Source organism: Pseudophryne corroboree, chromosome 2 (genome assembly GCF_028390025.1).
Source record: "Pseudophryne corroboree isolate aPseCor3 chromosome 2, aPseCor3.hap2, whole genome shotgun sequence".
NCBI classification, from domain to species: Eukaryota; Metazoa; Chordata; class Amphibia; order Anura; family Myobatrachidae; genus Pseudophryne; species Pseudophryne corroboree.
Window position 1 is genome coordinate 213692514 of NC_086445.1, and position 16318 is coordinate 213708831.

A 16318-nucleotide genomic window follows, 5' to 3' on the forward strand; every position below is an offset into this window, starting at 1 on the left:
CGATCGGGCACAGGTCACAAAATGTAATAAAGTGTATAAATGGAAAAAACCAAAATCGAACAATTAATTACCCTTTGTAACGGGAGCGAGAAAATATCTGTGATTTTCTCCTATATGCTGTCCTCGTTGGTGGTGCGCCCAGAGCCAGAAAGTACATAGACTAACAAGGGAGAAAAAGAAGGCTCTTGTGTGGGCGCACTCTTTAAAGGAAATAAGTTCCTATAATGTAAATCAGAGAATGTTTAAAACATAACTTTTATTGGTAACAATATAAGCACAATTTACCCATCCAAATGATCCATGAAGAAATAAAGAATTAGAAAAAAATGTTAAAATGTTCTGGTCTCTTTATTCCAAAGAGTGATTGGAAAGGTTGTAAACACAGAATTGTCATACCACCATTTCCCCTGACCAGTACAGATTGCTGTATTAATGCATTAATATGTAGATATCCAACTATTATCACTTGTGTTAAGTGGATATATAGCTGTTAAGTGGTCACCAGACTCTAGCACCTGAATCGTTCGACAAATACCATAATTGTAAATGGAAAAAACATTGAACTGCACTGAGCATTAACTAACTAGATGAGGAGATATGGGAAAGAAATAGTGGTGATACTGCTGTGTTGGCGTGTTCTTCTCACACAAAGAGGAAGCAAATTCCCACTCTACAACACCAGGTATTCACAGGCAGTCTCCTTTCCTGGTAATAACCCGGCCCAACGCTGTTTAGCTTCCAAGATCGGACGAGATCGGGCGATGGCAGCGTGGTATGATAGTAGAGGATAGTGTGATCAGCATGCCAATGAGAGTGCACCTATATAGGAAATAATTCAGTAGGAAATGATAGGAAGAAATAGGAAGAAGGGGGGAAGTGAAAGGATAAGTAAGAATAGGTGGATCTGCTTTCCACGTTAGGCACGGTTCAGCAGCACCAACATTCGTGGCTCTGTGCTCCGTGAATCGAGGATGAGAGTCCACGAGACAGATAAGGAAGTGGAATTGATTCTAGGTTGGTATTCTACGTAATTGGGGTTATAACCCAAAATTAGAAATAAAATTAATAACACAGAATACTGCTGTGGGTAAAGTCAGTCTCAGAAAATGATCACCACAGTAAATAAGTAAGATGGACAGTCGGCCCGCAAATACTGTCGTTAGAATCCCCCTCGGGAGTATAAGTTATCACAAAGTGCAATAATATCAACGCAGGGAAAAAATATATAGATAATGGATGAACATAGGCATGTGTGTTATATGCACAAAGGATCTTCTTGACAAGAAATGCAATGCCAGTGTTTACATGCTACCAAATCCACAAACAATGTAGATCAAATATGACACAAATTCCTGATCCTGAATAGGAAGAGAAAGCAGCTAATCTGTGATTTGAAATGAGCCTGACAGATGATATCTGTCAGGTACCACACAACAAAATAATGAATGAAAGCACAAATAATAAGAAATGGTAATGTGCTGGCCACTGTTGGGGGCTAAAATTATAGCCCGTATCAGAGGACAAGACTCACATAGAAAGGAAATAATGAACTCTAATAAGCAATTAATACATATGCATTAATAATATGCCTGAGTGTGATATTACTGCCCGTGTGAACACAGAGCAGTGAGGGCTTACGACACTCCAATCAGCAGGCAGAGGAATGGATCAGTGCATGGTCAGGTGCAAAGAGCTGGCGCCGTGCAGTCACTCCATGTACGGACCCCCGTGTGGAAGACGCGTTTCGCCCGTTAGGGCTTGTTCTGTGTGAATTGAGCGCCCCCCCGTCCGTCCCCCACCTCGCACAGCACATCGCGCTGTGCTGAGCGAGGCGAGAGATGTGTGCTGAGCGGTCAGCACACATCTCTCCTGTCAGTACCCCCCTTTAGAACATCCAGTTGTGGTCAGTGGATTGTTATCTCAGGTCATGTACCCACAGGCATTCAATTTTTTATTTGGGGAAGTACAGTAATTGGATAGGAAAGTTAATGAATGTTATGTGAGCACAGTGGTGTCACAACAGGCGTGCGGGGGGGGGGGGGGGGGGGGGGCGTTGATAAGCTTGCCTGAAGATGTGAGTTTTCAGGAAGTAAATACAGAAAAAAGGGGTGACAAGAGCCCAATACAGGCCATTTGATTTGCTTTTAGGAATTCACACACCACAAAAAATTTATGTTTGACAGGTGTTTGTTTTATTTGCACTCAGGAGGTCAATGGATGTCACTTCACATGCGTTACTGCATAAAACTGAGCAAATAGTGTTTTCTGGCGTGACTTTAGAACTCATTTGAGGAAGCTCATTCACTGATTTGCTTCTCATATTCATATTATTACTATATATTTGTCCCTGCTTAGACCCCATATATCAAGTAATTCTATAGCCAAATGAGCATAAATGTTTAAAACTTTATACAATAGATTTGAAAAATCATTATTCACATGTGCGGTCATATTATAGTTAATAAATAATAACAAATAAAAAACGAGTTTTATGGTAAGAACTTACCTTTGTTAAAACTCTTTCTGCGAGGTACACTGGGCTCCACAAGGAAAGACATAGGGGTGTAGAGTAGGATCTTGATCCGAGGCACCAACAGGCTCAAAAGCTTTGACTGTTCCCAGAATGCATAGCGCCGCCTCCTCTATAACCCCGCCTCCCTGCACAGGAGCTCAGTTTTGTAGTTGGTGCCGCAGATAGCAGGCACATAACAGAGGGGCTGCTCTGGGCAGCCCTAAGAAGAGCTTTTTTGAGAAGAAAAGTGAAGATTTCAAGGGCTGTAGCAGTGTGTACATGTCTAGTGACATTCACTGCTGCAGCTCCATCTCTCCCCAGTGGCGCTGTACACTCCCGAGCCCTGGTTGCCGGGTAACTACAGCAGGAGGCTCCGGTTTTCTTCTAACGTCAGGCACACACGACGTGGGCTCTCCGGGATCGCGTGGCCACTCTTCGGGAGGTGGTGAGTGGGTCCCGCTTGCGGGACCCGTACTTTATCGCGATCCGGCGCGGTCGGTGGGAGGCGGGCCGTGCGCGCAGGCGGTGGACACTGTGGCAGTACAGGCGATCCCACTAGATCACCAGGGCATGGGTGCAGGTCAGGTTTTCCCTTAAAACCTTTTTTATGTGTAGCCAGCAGTACCTGGTGGTTTTGCCAGCAGAGGGGATAAGGCTTAGACCTGGAGCCCCTCCCCCAGCCCCAGGGCGCCATTTCCAGCAAATGTTCCCGCCGTGGAGCTGCATATCTGTCTCTCCCTCACTCCCTGTCAGTGTTTGGGCGCCATTTCTCTCAGCTACACTGTTCCTGGGCCTGCTTGGGCAAATCCTCCTGTGTAAAGCCGCCTGGTTGTCAGCGCTGTGACTTTACACGACACTAAAGTATTCTACATGTCAATTAGACAGTGTTAGTTAAGAAAGAGTGCATTTAGTCAGGGTTTTCTGGTACAAGTACCCTGTGATATACATCCAGTTCTTACTGTGCAGTGTTATATCTATGGACTACATAGCTATATATAAGCTGGTCCAGTGCAGTATTATTGTTAGTAATAACCTCTGCATTGTTTAACTGTGACTATATGTGTGTGCATGAGCTTGCTGAGTGGTTTCCATTTCGTGTCTCTCACTCAACTTGCTATCCCTATTCTATAACCTGAGGGGGCTTGGTGCGTCAGGTTTTATAATTATATAGGATTTTCACAAGATATACTTTAATACGTATTTTTTTCTGTGATTTTAGTCACTATATCTCTCCTGTATCTCTGCTTGTGCTGACTACACTGCGCAGGGGTTTGGGTAAGAGGTATTGTGCTGCTGACAATTGTACTGTGTTACCTGATACTGCAAGTTATATCATGTCTGCTTCTGAGGGTAACGGTTCTGGGGCTGAACACACTGCCGGTGTTGCTGAAGCCACAGATCCCTATGAGGAGACTATAGCAGCTGTGGGCTCTGGTTCTGGGGGCTCCTTGCCCCCCAGTGGGACTGTGGCAACAGGGGTACATAATGACCCACCGTGGGCTACTTTCTCCACGCTTCTACATACGCTAGTTACTAAACTAATACCCCTATGGGACCTCCTATGCCGGTGCAACCGTATGTGGTCCCTGCAGCTAACCCGCCGTGGGCGGATAATTTGTCTGCTCAATTGAAGAAGTTGAACCAGTCCTTCACTACTAAAAAGTCTGACCCTCGCTCGCCTAAGACCAAGGGGTCCTCTAAGCGAGCTCTTATCTCCTCACAATCCACTGCTGTCACTGACACCTCGTCTGATGAAGATGGCGCTTACACTGACCCCACAGATTCTGACACAGATACTGCTGATGGGGAGGGTAGTTCACATGTGGATGTTCCTGATCTTTTGGAGGCTATTAAGTTCATTTTACAGATTACGGATGATCCAGAGCCATCCGCCCCTCCTAAGAAACCAGATAAGTTCAAGCATCAGAAGGTGGTTAAACAAGTTTTACCTCACTCTGACCACCTAGTAGATATGCGTCAGGAACCCTGGGGAAACCCGGGTAAGAAGTTTGTGCCTTAAAAGAAGATGCTGGCTCGCTATCTCCTCGCGCCAGAGCTGTCTAAAAATTTGGAAACGCCTCCTCCAGTAGACTCACATGTGGCTAGGATGGTGGTTTCCTCAGCTCTACCTGTTACTACCGTCACGTCTCTAAAAGAGCCTACGGATAAATGTGTGGAGGGTTGTCTGAAAGCGATTTACACCCTCACGGGTGCTGCACAAAGGTCCACTATTGCAGCAACATGGGCTGCAGAGGCTATTGAAGCATGGGCCCTAGAGTAAGAAGCTGAAATCTCTTCTGACCATGCTAGACAATGCTGGTCATATATTGTCACAGCTTCTCACTATATTAAAGAGGCGGCTTCTGATGCAGGTATCCTAGCAGCCAAGGCCTCTACTACATCAGTCCTGGCTCGCCAGATATTGTGGCTGAGATCCTGGTCTGTGGATCTGGACTCTAGAAAAACCCTGGAGGTACTCCCTTTCAAGGGAGAGATTCTGTTTGAGGAGGACTTAAATAAGATAGTGGCTGACTTGACTACTGCCAAAACTGCCTGTCTGCCAAATACCGCTCCTTCTGTGTCGAAGGCTAAAGGTACTTCCTTTCGCCCCTTTCGTCCTTCAGGTAAAGCAAAAGGTCAGGCGTACAACAAGCAGGCCCGCACTTCCAAACCTGGTAAGCCGAAGCCCAAAAGAGCCTGGGCTGCCCGTCAACCAGCTTCCAAGACAGATAAGCTCCCAGGGTGGGGGACCGGCTTCTAGGGTATACCCAGGAATGGTTGAAGACCACTTCAGATGCCTGGGTACGGGAAGTCGTCACACGCCATAGCCTTCAAAAACCGACCCCCTCATCGATTTTGCCGGACAGACGTCCCGTTGGACCAGACAAAGGCAAACACTCTACATTCGGTGGTACAGACCCTCCTAGATACAGGAGTCGTAGTACAGGTGCCTCATGCTCAGAGGGGCTGGGGGTACTATTCTCTGCTGTTTCTGGTCCCGAAACCGAATGGGTCCTGCCGGACCATTCTCAACCTCAAGGCGTTGAACAGGTTTGTGAAAGTTTCCAAGTTCCGTATGGAAACCCTTCGCTCTATAGTTCTGGCCTTGGAACCTGGGGACTACATGGTCTCCCTGGACATACAGGATGCTTACCTGCATATTCCTATAGCAGTGTCACATCAGCAATACCTGAGGTTTGCGTTTGGAAACCTCCATTACCAGTTTCGGGCGTTACCTTTTGGTTTAACTACGGCTCCGCGAGTCTTCACCAAAGTTATGGCGGTGATGACGGTGGTACTCCGCCGTCAAGGGGTCAGGATACTGCCGTATCTGGACGACTTGTTAATCCTGGCAAATTCCCCAGAACTTCTCCTACGTCATCTGGATATGACTGTCCGGTTTCTACAAGCCGACGGGTGGCTCATCAACTGGAAGAAATCCTCCCTGGTCCCTGCTCAGAGCATGGTGCACCTGGGAGCGCTATTGGACACTCACAACCAGCGGTTGTTCTTGTCTCAGGAGAAAGTCCTGAAGCTTCAGGACAGGATTTGTTGCTTACTTTCTCGTCCGCAAGTGTCGATATATTCGGCGATGCAGGTGCTGGGCCTCATGGTGTCAGCATTCGACATGGTGGAGTATGCTCAATTCCATTCTCGCCCCCTCCAGAGGCTGATTCTAGCCAAGAGGGACGGCCTGCCTCACCGGATCAGGTCTCACATGATCTCATTGACTCCAGAGGTCCATCTGTCGCTGCACTGGTGGCTCCAGGACCAACGATTGTGCAGGGGCCGACCCTTCTGGATATCCGACTGGGTCCTGTTGACGACAGATGCCAGTCTACGAGGTTGGGGCGCGGTGCTGGAACAACACTCCTTTCAGGATCGGTGGACCAAGGAGGAATTTCTCCTCTTGATCAACATTCTGGAATTGCGGACGGTCTTGAATGCGTTGAACCTGGCCCAGCATTTAATTCAGAACCGTCCTGTTCAAGTACAGTCGGACAACGCCACCACAGTGGCTTACATAAATCAAGGCGGCACTCGAAGCCGTTTGGCAATGAAGGAAGTCTCACGGATTCTACATTGGGCGGAATGCCATCTACCGGCCATATCGGCAATATTCATTCTGGGAGTCCTGAATTGGGAAGCAGACTTTCTCAGTCGTCAGGACATACACGCCGGGGAGTGGGGCCTCCATCCAGAAGTGTTTCAACTCCTAGTGGAAAAGTGGGGCCTTCCAGACGTAGATCTGATGGCGTCTCGACACAATCACAAGGTTCCAGTCTTCGGAGCAAGGACAAGGAATCCTCAAGCAGCATTTGTGGATGCGCTGGCGCTGCTGTGGAGGTTTCGGCTGCCGTAAGTTTTCCCTCCGGTGTCACTCCTGCCCAGGGTAATTCGGAAGTTCAAGCAAGAAAGAGGAATTCTGCTTCTCATAGCTCCAGCGTGGCCCAGACGGCACTGGCTCTCAGACCTGCAGGGCCTATCGTCAGAGCGTCCAATTCTACTTCCACAACGCCCAGACCTCCTCGTTCAAGGCCCCTGTGTCTACCAGGACCTAGCCCGGCTGTCTTTGACGGCGTGGCTCTTGAAGCTTCCGTCTTGAGGGCTAAAGGGTTTTCTGAGGCGGTCATTCAAACTATGTTGCGGGCCCGGAAACCGGCTTCTGCTCGGATTTACTATAGGGTCTGGCATTCTTACTTTGTTTGGTGCGCATCTAACCATTATGACACTTCCAAGTTTAGTATAGCCAAGCTGTTGGCCTTTCTTCAGCAGAGCCTGGACTTAGGCCTGCGTCTGGCCTCCCTCAAGGTTCAAATATCTGCCTTGTCGGTGTGGTTTCAGAGAAAGATTGCGACCTTACCTGATGTGCATACCTTTACTCAGGGCGTGTTGCGTATCCAACCTCCCTATGTCCCGCCTGTGGCTCCTTGGGACTTGTCGGTGGTTTTGGAGGCATTACAAGAGTCTCCGTTTGAACCTCTTGGTTCAGCTGATCTTAAGTGGCTTTCCCTTAAGGTGGTGTTTCTGCTGGCTATTGCTTCAGCTAGAAGAGTGTCGGATTTGGGTGCCTTGTCTTGTAGTTCCCCATATCGGATATTTCACCGTGACCAGGCAGTTCTTAGGACTCGTCCCGGATATTTACCTAAAGGTGGTTTCTTCGTTCCACCTTAACCAGGAGATTGTGGTTCCGGCACTTGTTTCTCCTGATCTGTCTCCCAAAGAGCGGTCTTTGGATGTGGTACGGGCTCTCCGTATCTATATGAAGAGAACTGCTTCTTTTAGGAAATCTGATTCTTTCTTTGTGCTGTTTGGATTTCACAAACGGGGCTGGCCTGCTCACAAGCAAACTTTGGCCAGATGGATTAGAATGGTGATTGCACATGCTTATGTGAGGGCTGGTCTATCAGCTCCTGCTCACATTACGGCCCATTCTACTCGGTCTGTTGGACCTTCTTGGGCGGCCCGCCGTGGTGCGACCCTTGAAGAATTGTGCAAGGCGGCTACGTGGTCCTCTGTGAACACGTTCATAAGGTTCTATGCCTTCGATACTGCCGCTTCCCAGGATGCTTCCTTTGGACGCCGGGTTCTTGTGTCCGCTACAGTGCGTCCCCTCCCATAAGGAACTACTTTAGGACATCCCCTATGTCTTTCCTTGTGGAGCCCAGTGTACCCCGCAGCAGAAAAGGAGTTTTATGGTAAGAACTTACCTTTGTTAAAACTCTTTCTGCGAGGTACACTGGGCTCCACAAGGCACCCACCCTGACGCACTTAGCTTCTTTGGGTTGGTATGGCATTAGCCGCTGACACTTCTCTTGTCGTGAGAGTGTGGTGTATGTGGCTACTAACCGTTGTCATCTCTTTTCCTGCTACTGCATTGGGCTGGTTAACTAAAAACTGAGCTCCTATGCAGGGAGGCGGGGTTATAGAGGAGGCGGCGCTATGCATTCTGGGAACAGTCAAAGCTTTTGATCCTGTTGGTGCCTCGGATCAAGATCCTACTCTACACCCCTATGTCTTTCCTTGTGGAGCCCAGTGTACCTCGCAGAAAGAGTTTTAACAAAGGTAAGTTCTTACCGTAAAACTCGTTTTTTATTTGTTATTATTTATTAACTATAATATGACCGCACATGTGAATAATGATTTTTCAAATCTATTGTATAAAGTTTTAAACATTTATGCTCATTTGGCTATAGAATTACTTGATAATAAGAATTTACTTACCGATAATTCTATTTCTCATAGTCCGTAGTGGATGCTGGGGACTCCGAAAGGACCATGGGGGATAGCGGCTCCGCAGGAGACTGGGCACAAAAGTAAAAGCTTTAAGACTACCTGGTGTGCACTGGCTCCTCCCCCTATGACCCTCCTCCAAGCCTCAGTTAGGATACTGTGCCCGGACGAGCGTACACAATAAGGAAGGATTTTGAATCCCGGGTAAGACTCATACCAGCCACACCAATCACACCGTACAACTTGTGATCTGAACCCAGTTAACAGCATGATAACAGAGGAGCCTCTGAAAAGATGGCTCACAACAATAATAACCCGATTTTTTGTAACAATAACTATGTACAAGTATTGCAGACAATCCGCACTTGGGATGGGCGCCCAGCATCCACTACGGACTATGAGAAATAGAATTATCGGTAAGTAAATTCTTATTTTCTCTGACGTCCTAGTGGATGCTGGGGACTCCGAAAGGACCATGGGGATTATACCAAAGCTCCCAAACGGGCGGGAGAGTGCGGATGACTCTGCAGCACCGAATGAGAGAACTCCAGGTCCTCCTCAGCCAGGGTATCAAATTTGTAGAATTTAGCAAACGTGTTTGCCCCTGACCAAGTAGCTGCTCGGCAAAGTTCTAAAGCCGAGACCCCTCGGGCAGCCGCCCAAGATGAGCCCACTTTCCGTGTGGAATGGGCTTTTACAGATTTTGGCTGTGGCAGGCCTGCCACAGAATGTGCAAGCTGAATTGTACTACAAATCCAACGAGCAATAGTCTGCTTAGAAGCAGGAGCACCCAGCTTGTTGGGTGCATACAGGATAAACAGCGAGTCAGATTTTCTGACTCCCGCCGTCCTGGAAGCATATATTTTCAGGGCCCTGACTACGTCCAGCAACTTGGAATCCTCCAAGTCCCTAGTAGCCGCAGGCACCACAATAGGCTGGTTTAAGTGAAATGCTGAAACCACCTTAGGGAGAAATTGATGACGAGTCCTCAATTCTGCCCTGTCCGTATGAAAAATTAGGTAAGGGCTTTTATAGGATAAAGCCGCCAATTCTGAGACACGCCTGGCTGAGGCCAGGGCTAACAGCATTACCACTTTCCATGTGAGATATTTTAAGTCCACAGTGGTGAGTGGTTCAAACCAATGTGATTTTAGGAACCCCAAAACTACATTGAGATCCCAAGGTAACATAGTAACATAGTATCTGAGGTTGAAAAAAGACAATTGTCCATCGAGTTCAACCTATTTGTGGTGTCCTCTGCTTGATGATTTGACTAAATAGTAACTATAATGCATGACTATGCACCATACCCCTGGATATCCTTATCCAATAGGAATTTATCTAACCCATTCTTAAAGGTGTTGACAGATTCCGCCATTACAACTCCCTCGGGCAGGGAATTCCAAACACGTATTGTCCTTACCGTGAAAAAGCCTTTACGCCGTATTGTGCGGAATCTCCTCTCCTCTAACCTGAGCGAGTGTCCACGAGTCCTCTGTGTTGATCTAACCAAAAACAGGTCCCGCGCAAGCTCTGAGTATTGTCCCCTTATATATTTGTAGATGTTGATCATATCCCCTCTTAGTCTCCACTTTTCCAATGTAAACATGCCTAGTCTTTCAAGCCTTTCCTTGTATTCCATCGTCTCCATGCCCTTAATTAGTTTGGTCGCCCTCCTTTGTACCTTTTCAAGCTCCAGGATATCCTTTTTGTAGTACGGTGCCCAGAACTGTACACAGTATTCAAGGTGTGGCCTCACTAGTGATTTATATAATGGGAGTATAATACTCTCGTCCCTAGCATCAATACCCCGTTTTATGCATGCTAATATCTTATTAGCCTTCTTTGCTGCAGTCCTACATTGGGTACTACTGCTTAGCTTGCTATCTATGAGGACACCTAAGTCCTTTTCCAGTACAGAATCCCCTAGTTTTACCCCATTTAGTAGGTAGGTGTAATTTTTGTTCTTGTTACCACAGTGCATTACCTTACATTTGTCTGTGTTGAAGTGCATTCTCCATTTGGCTGCCCATGCTTCTAATTAAACTAAGTCGTTCTGAAGAGACTCGGCATCCTCCTCTGTATTTATAGCCTTACACAATTTGGTATCATCTGCAAAAATTGACACCATGCTCTCTAGACCTTCTGTTAGGTCGTTAATGAAAATATTGAACAATAGCGGTCCTAATACTGAGCCTTGCGGCACACCACTTAGCACTTCAGTCCAAGTTGAAAAATATCCATTAACCACAACGCGCTGCTTCCTATTATCTAACCAGTTTTTGACCCAAGTGCATATTGTGCTTCCTAGCCCTGATTCTTGTAGCTTGTATATAAGTCTCATGTGTGGTACAGTATCAAACGCTTTGGCAAAGTCTAAAAAGATTACATCCACGTCTTTACCCTGATCTAGGTTTGCGCTTACTGTTTCATAAAAGCCAAGTAAGTTGGTTTGACAGGATCTGTCCTTCATAAACCCATGTTGATTCCTTTTAATGACCTTATTGGTTTCAAGGAACTTCTGAATACTATCTCTTAGAATACCTTCCAATTCTTTCCCCACTATAGATGTAAGACTAACTGGTCTATAATTACCTGGTTCAGCTTTACTTCCCTTTTTGAATATAGGCACTACTTCCGCTATACGCCAGTCTTTGGGAACCATACCTGATATAACTGAATCCTCAAAGATCAGAGATAGCGGTTTTGCCAGTTCAGAGTGAAGCTCCATTAGAACCCTTGGATGAATACCATCGGGCCCTGGTGATTTATTAATCTTTAAATGTTTTAATCGGTGACAGACTACTTCCTCGCTTAAATAAGTACCTATCAGTGTGATATTGTCCTTATTGAGATTGTGTGTCAGTCCCTGAACTGGGTCCTCTCTAGTGAATACTGTTGAAAAAAACTCATTTAGTGTGTTCGCTATGTCATTATCATTTTTGCTTAAGACTCCCAACGTGTCCTTCAAAGGGCCTATACTCTCCTTTTTTAATCTCTTGCTATTGATGTATTTAAAGATTTTTTTGGGATTTGCTTTGCTTTCCTTTGCTACTAGTTTTTCAGTTTCTACTTTAGCCGCTCTTATTTCCTTTTTGCAATTTTTGTTACATTCCTTATAGTGCTGAAATGACTCTGCTTCCCCGTCAGATTTGTATTTTTTAAATGCTCGCCTTTTCTTGCCCATAAGTTCCTTAATCTTTTTGTTAAGCCACATCGGTTTATGATTTTTATTCCCTTTTTTGCTACTCATAGGAATATATTTGAGTGTATTTTTAGCTAGCAGGAATTTTAGTACCTCCCATTTCTCCGTAGTATTTTTTCCTAAAAACAAACCTTCCCATTCAATATCCCTGAAAAATACCCTCATCATTTCAAAATTTGCTTTGCTAAAATTTAAAGTCCTAGTTGAGCCAGTATAGGGCTGTTTGTAGAAACTGATATTGAATGTGACCATATTATGGTCGCTGTTTCCTATGGGTTCCCCTACTATAATACCCGATACCAAATCCTGATTGTTTGTTAATACCAGGTCTAAGATTGCATTGTACCTAGTTGGTTCCTCAATTAGTTGGACTAGGTAGTTATCATTTAGTGTGTTTAAAAACATATTGCCCCTAGCAGTATCACATGAATCGTTTTTCTAGTTTATCTCTGGATAGTTAAAATCTCCCATCACTACTATGTCTCCTACTCCTGCTGCTTTTTCAATTTGCTTTAGTAACAATTCATCATCAGATGCGTTGATACCAGGCGGCCTATAGCATACACCCAATACTAACTTTTTTGTTCCTTTTTCCCCGCATGCAATTTCTACCCATAGTGTCTCAACAGTGTCTACAGTACCCTCCTGAGTATCTTCCCATATATTAGGTTTTAAAAACGGCTTTACGTACAGACACACCCCTCCACCCTTTTTATTTAGTCTGTCTCTCCTAAACAGTGTATAGCCCTCTAGATTGACTGTCCAGTCATGAGATTCATCCCACCAAGTTTCAGTAATGCCTATAATATCATACTGTTTGCTTGCTGCAAGTATTTCTAGTTCACCCTTTTTACCAGTAATGCTTCTGGCGTTTACATACATACAACTAAGATAAGTATTTTCCCTTGCATTAGGGACATCTTTCACCTTATGTGGCAAGGATGACCTGTAATCGTCATTGGTTAGTGCTTTGGTAAAATCCCTTTTAGTACCCATGTTAATAACCTTACTGCCTGCTCTTACCCTCCCCCCAACTTCTCCCCCATTTTGTTTACTACCGCCATCCCCACTATTCTCACTGCATGACCCGTAGTTTTTAGCTAAACCCTCCCCCCAGGCTCCTAGTTTAAAATCTCCTCCAACCTTCTAACCATCCTTCCCCCCAGCACCGCTGCCCCCTCCTCAGTCAGGTGCAATCCGTCACGACAAAAGAGATGGCGTCTGACTGAGAAGTCCGCCCAGTGTTCCAGGAACACAAACCCCTCAGCCACACATTTACCTCCCTAATCTCCCTCTGCCTCCCTGGACTAGCGCGTGGCACGGGTAATAATTCCGAGAATATTACCTTAGATGTCCTTGCCTTCAGTTTCTTTCCTAAGTCCCTATAATCTTTCTTAAGGACATCCCACCTTCCGCTAACTTTGTCATTGGTGCCAACGTGCACCAAGACCGCCGGGTCTTTGCCAGCCCCTCCCAACAATCTATCTACCCGGTCCACGATGTGCCGTACCCGAGCACCCGGGAGACAACAGACTGTACGGCGATCACGGTCCCGGTAGCAGATTGCCCTATCTGCCTTCCTGATGATAGAATCCCCTACCACCACCATTTGACTAGGTACCTCTCTATCTTTTATCCCAACCGCGCCAGAGGGACCGCACCTCTGGATGCTAGAGGGAGCAGTCTCCTCCGGCACCGTCATTTCTTCGCTATCATCCTCCGATTCCTCGTCCAATCGGGCAAATTTGTTCGGGTTTGATAGTTCGGAGATGTCGTGCCTCCCCCTCTTATTCTTCCTTCTAACTGTGACCCAACTGGCTACCTGATCATCATCCTCTTCTACCAGTGACCCCTCCCGCAACTCCTCCACCGTTCTGTCTAAACTACGCTCGAGATTGTGAATCTCCCTCAGTCGCGTAACCGTTTGCTCTAGATCAGTTACCTGGGCTTCCAGGGCAACAGTTCGCACACACCTCGTGCAGATGTATTCACACTGGGCCGGTAGCTCCAGGTGTGCATACATCTTGCACGACATGCACTGAGTGAGGTCCTCAATCACAGCCCCTCCCATATTGTTTGCAAGGTCTAACTCCCTGTTACACTCAAAGAAAAAGCAGCAAAAATAAAAAATAGAAGACAAGCAATATCACTTATACAATAATTAAGCTGGCTTATACTTATCTATCTTTGTGCGGTTCTTGGTCCTTCACTTTTATGCAGCCGTAGTGCTCTCACCTGCGGCACCTATACTCCACTTAGCAGTTGCAGTTGTACCAGCTCACTGCTCCTCCTTTTCACTCGGCTTCCAGCTCCTGCTAAGAAAAAAAATAAAAAATGCCCCTCACACCCGCACAATCACAGCCCCTCTGCTACTCCAAGTAAGAGACCCTCTCACTCACTCACAAGGTCAGCCCCTTGCAGTCTCACCAGAAGTTTAATGGTACTGTAAATGTGTGTTCCTGATTGTGTATTAAAAAACTCACCTTTATCTGTATTCTAACTCACTTAGAAATCCCAGCAGCACTTTGAAGAGACCAGCCCCACAGAGCAGGCTCAAAGAGTCTGGTCACTGCTTATATAGGCTCACCCAGCTGTTTCAATCAGCCCCTCACCCTCCTGATTACTCCTGATTACTCACACCTGAGTTAACCCCTCAGGCTATCACCTCACACTTTTTTTTTTTTTTCCTCCAAAAGAAAAACACAAAAAAAAACCCCAGTACAGATGTATTAAAACAAAAAGAAACAGTATAGATACAATCAATCAGAATCAGATTACTTTCTCTCACAAAATTAATATCTCTGTATGGATAGACAGAGATTAATCAGAGTTCACCTTTATACTGTTTCCAACTCACTTAGAAATCCCAGCAGCACTTTGAAGAGACCAGCCCCACAGCTGCCACTGGAGGCACAAAAGGAGGCTGTATATGCAGTACCCCCCTTGACAAACGTCTGAACTTCAGGAACTGAAGCTAGTTCTTTTTGGAAGAATATTGACAGGGCCGAAATTTGAACCTTAATGGACCCTAATTTTAGGGCCATAGACAGTCCTGTTTGCAGGAAATGCAGGAAACGACCCAGTTGAAATTCCTCTGTAGGGGCCTTCCTGGCCTCACACCACGCAACATATTTACGCCAAATATGGTGATAATGTTGCACAGTTACATCCTTCCTGGCTTTGATCAGGGTAGGGATGACTTCATCCGGAATGCCTTTTTCCTTCAGGATCCGGCGTTCAACCGCCATGCCGTCAAACGCAGCCGCGGTAAGTCTTGGAACAGACATGGTCCCTGCTGGAGCAGGTCCTTTCTTAGAGGTAGAGGCCACGGGTCTTCCGTGAGCATCTCTTGAAGTTCCGGGTACCAAGTCCTTCTTGGCCAATCCGGAGCCACGAGTATAGTCCTTACTCCTCTCCTTCTTATGATTCTCAGTACCTTGGGTATGAGAGGCAGAGGAGGGAACACATACACTGACTGGTACACCCACGGTGTTACCAGAGCGTCCACAGCTATTGCCTGATGGTCCCTTGACCTGGCGCAATATCTGTCCAGTTTTTTGTTGAGGCGGGACGCCATCATGTCCACTTTTGGTTTTTCCCAACGGTTCACAATCATGTGGAAGACTTCTGGGTGAAGTCCCCACTCCCCCGGGTGGAGATCGTGTCTGCTGAGGAAGTCTGCTTCCCAGTTGTCCACTCCCGGAATGAACACTGCTGACAGTGCTATCACATGATTTTCCGCCCAGCGAAGAATCCTTGCAACTTCCGTCATTGCCCTCCTGCTTCTTGTGCCGCCCTGTCTGTTTACGTGGGCGACTGCCGTGATGTTGTCCGACTGGATCAGCACCGGCTGACCCTGAAGCAGAGGCCTTGCCTGACTTAGGGCATTGTAAATGGCCCTTAGTTCCAGGATATTTATGTGAAGTGACGTTTCCATGCTTGACCACAAGCCCTGGAAATTTCTTCCCTGTGTGACTGCTCCCCAGCCTCTCAGGCTGGCATCCGTGGTCACCAGGACCCAGTCCTGAATGCCGAATCTGCGGCCCTCTAGAAGATGAGCACTCTGCAACCACCACAGGAGAGACACCCTTGTCCTTGGAGACAGGGTTATCCGCTGATGCATTTGAAGATGCGATCCGGACCATTTGTCCAGCAGATCCCACTGAAAAGTTCTTGCGTGGAATCTGCCGAATGGAATCGCTTCGTAAGAAGCCACCATTTTTCCCAGGACCCTTGTGCATTGATGCACTGACACTTGGCCTGGTTTTAGGAGGTTCCTGACTAGCTCGGATAACTCCCTGGCTTTCTCCTCCGGGAGAAACACCTTTTTCTGGACTGTGTCCAGAATCATCCCTAGGAACAGCAGA

At 46.6% G+C, this 16318-nt stretch overlaps 1 protein-coding gene and 1 pseudogene across 2 annotated transcripts in view; one reads left to right on the top strand and one right to left on the bottom strand.

The window, feature by feature from the left end:
* AVIL (advillin) overlaps nucleotides 1-16318 on the top strand; it is a 176611-nt gene that overhangs the window by 110776 nt on the left and 49517 nt on the right. The gene's annotated exons all lie outside the window — the stretch shown is intronic.
* On the bottom strand, nucleotides 668-786 carry LOC135052715 (5S ribosomal RNA; annotated as a pseudogene).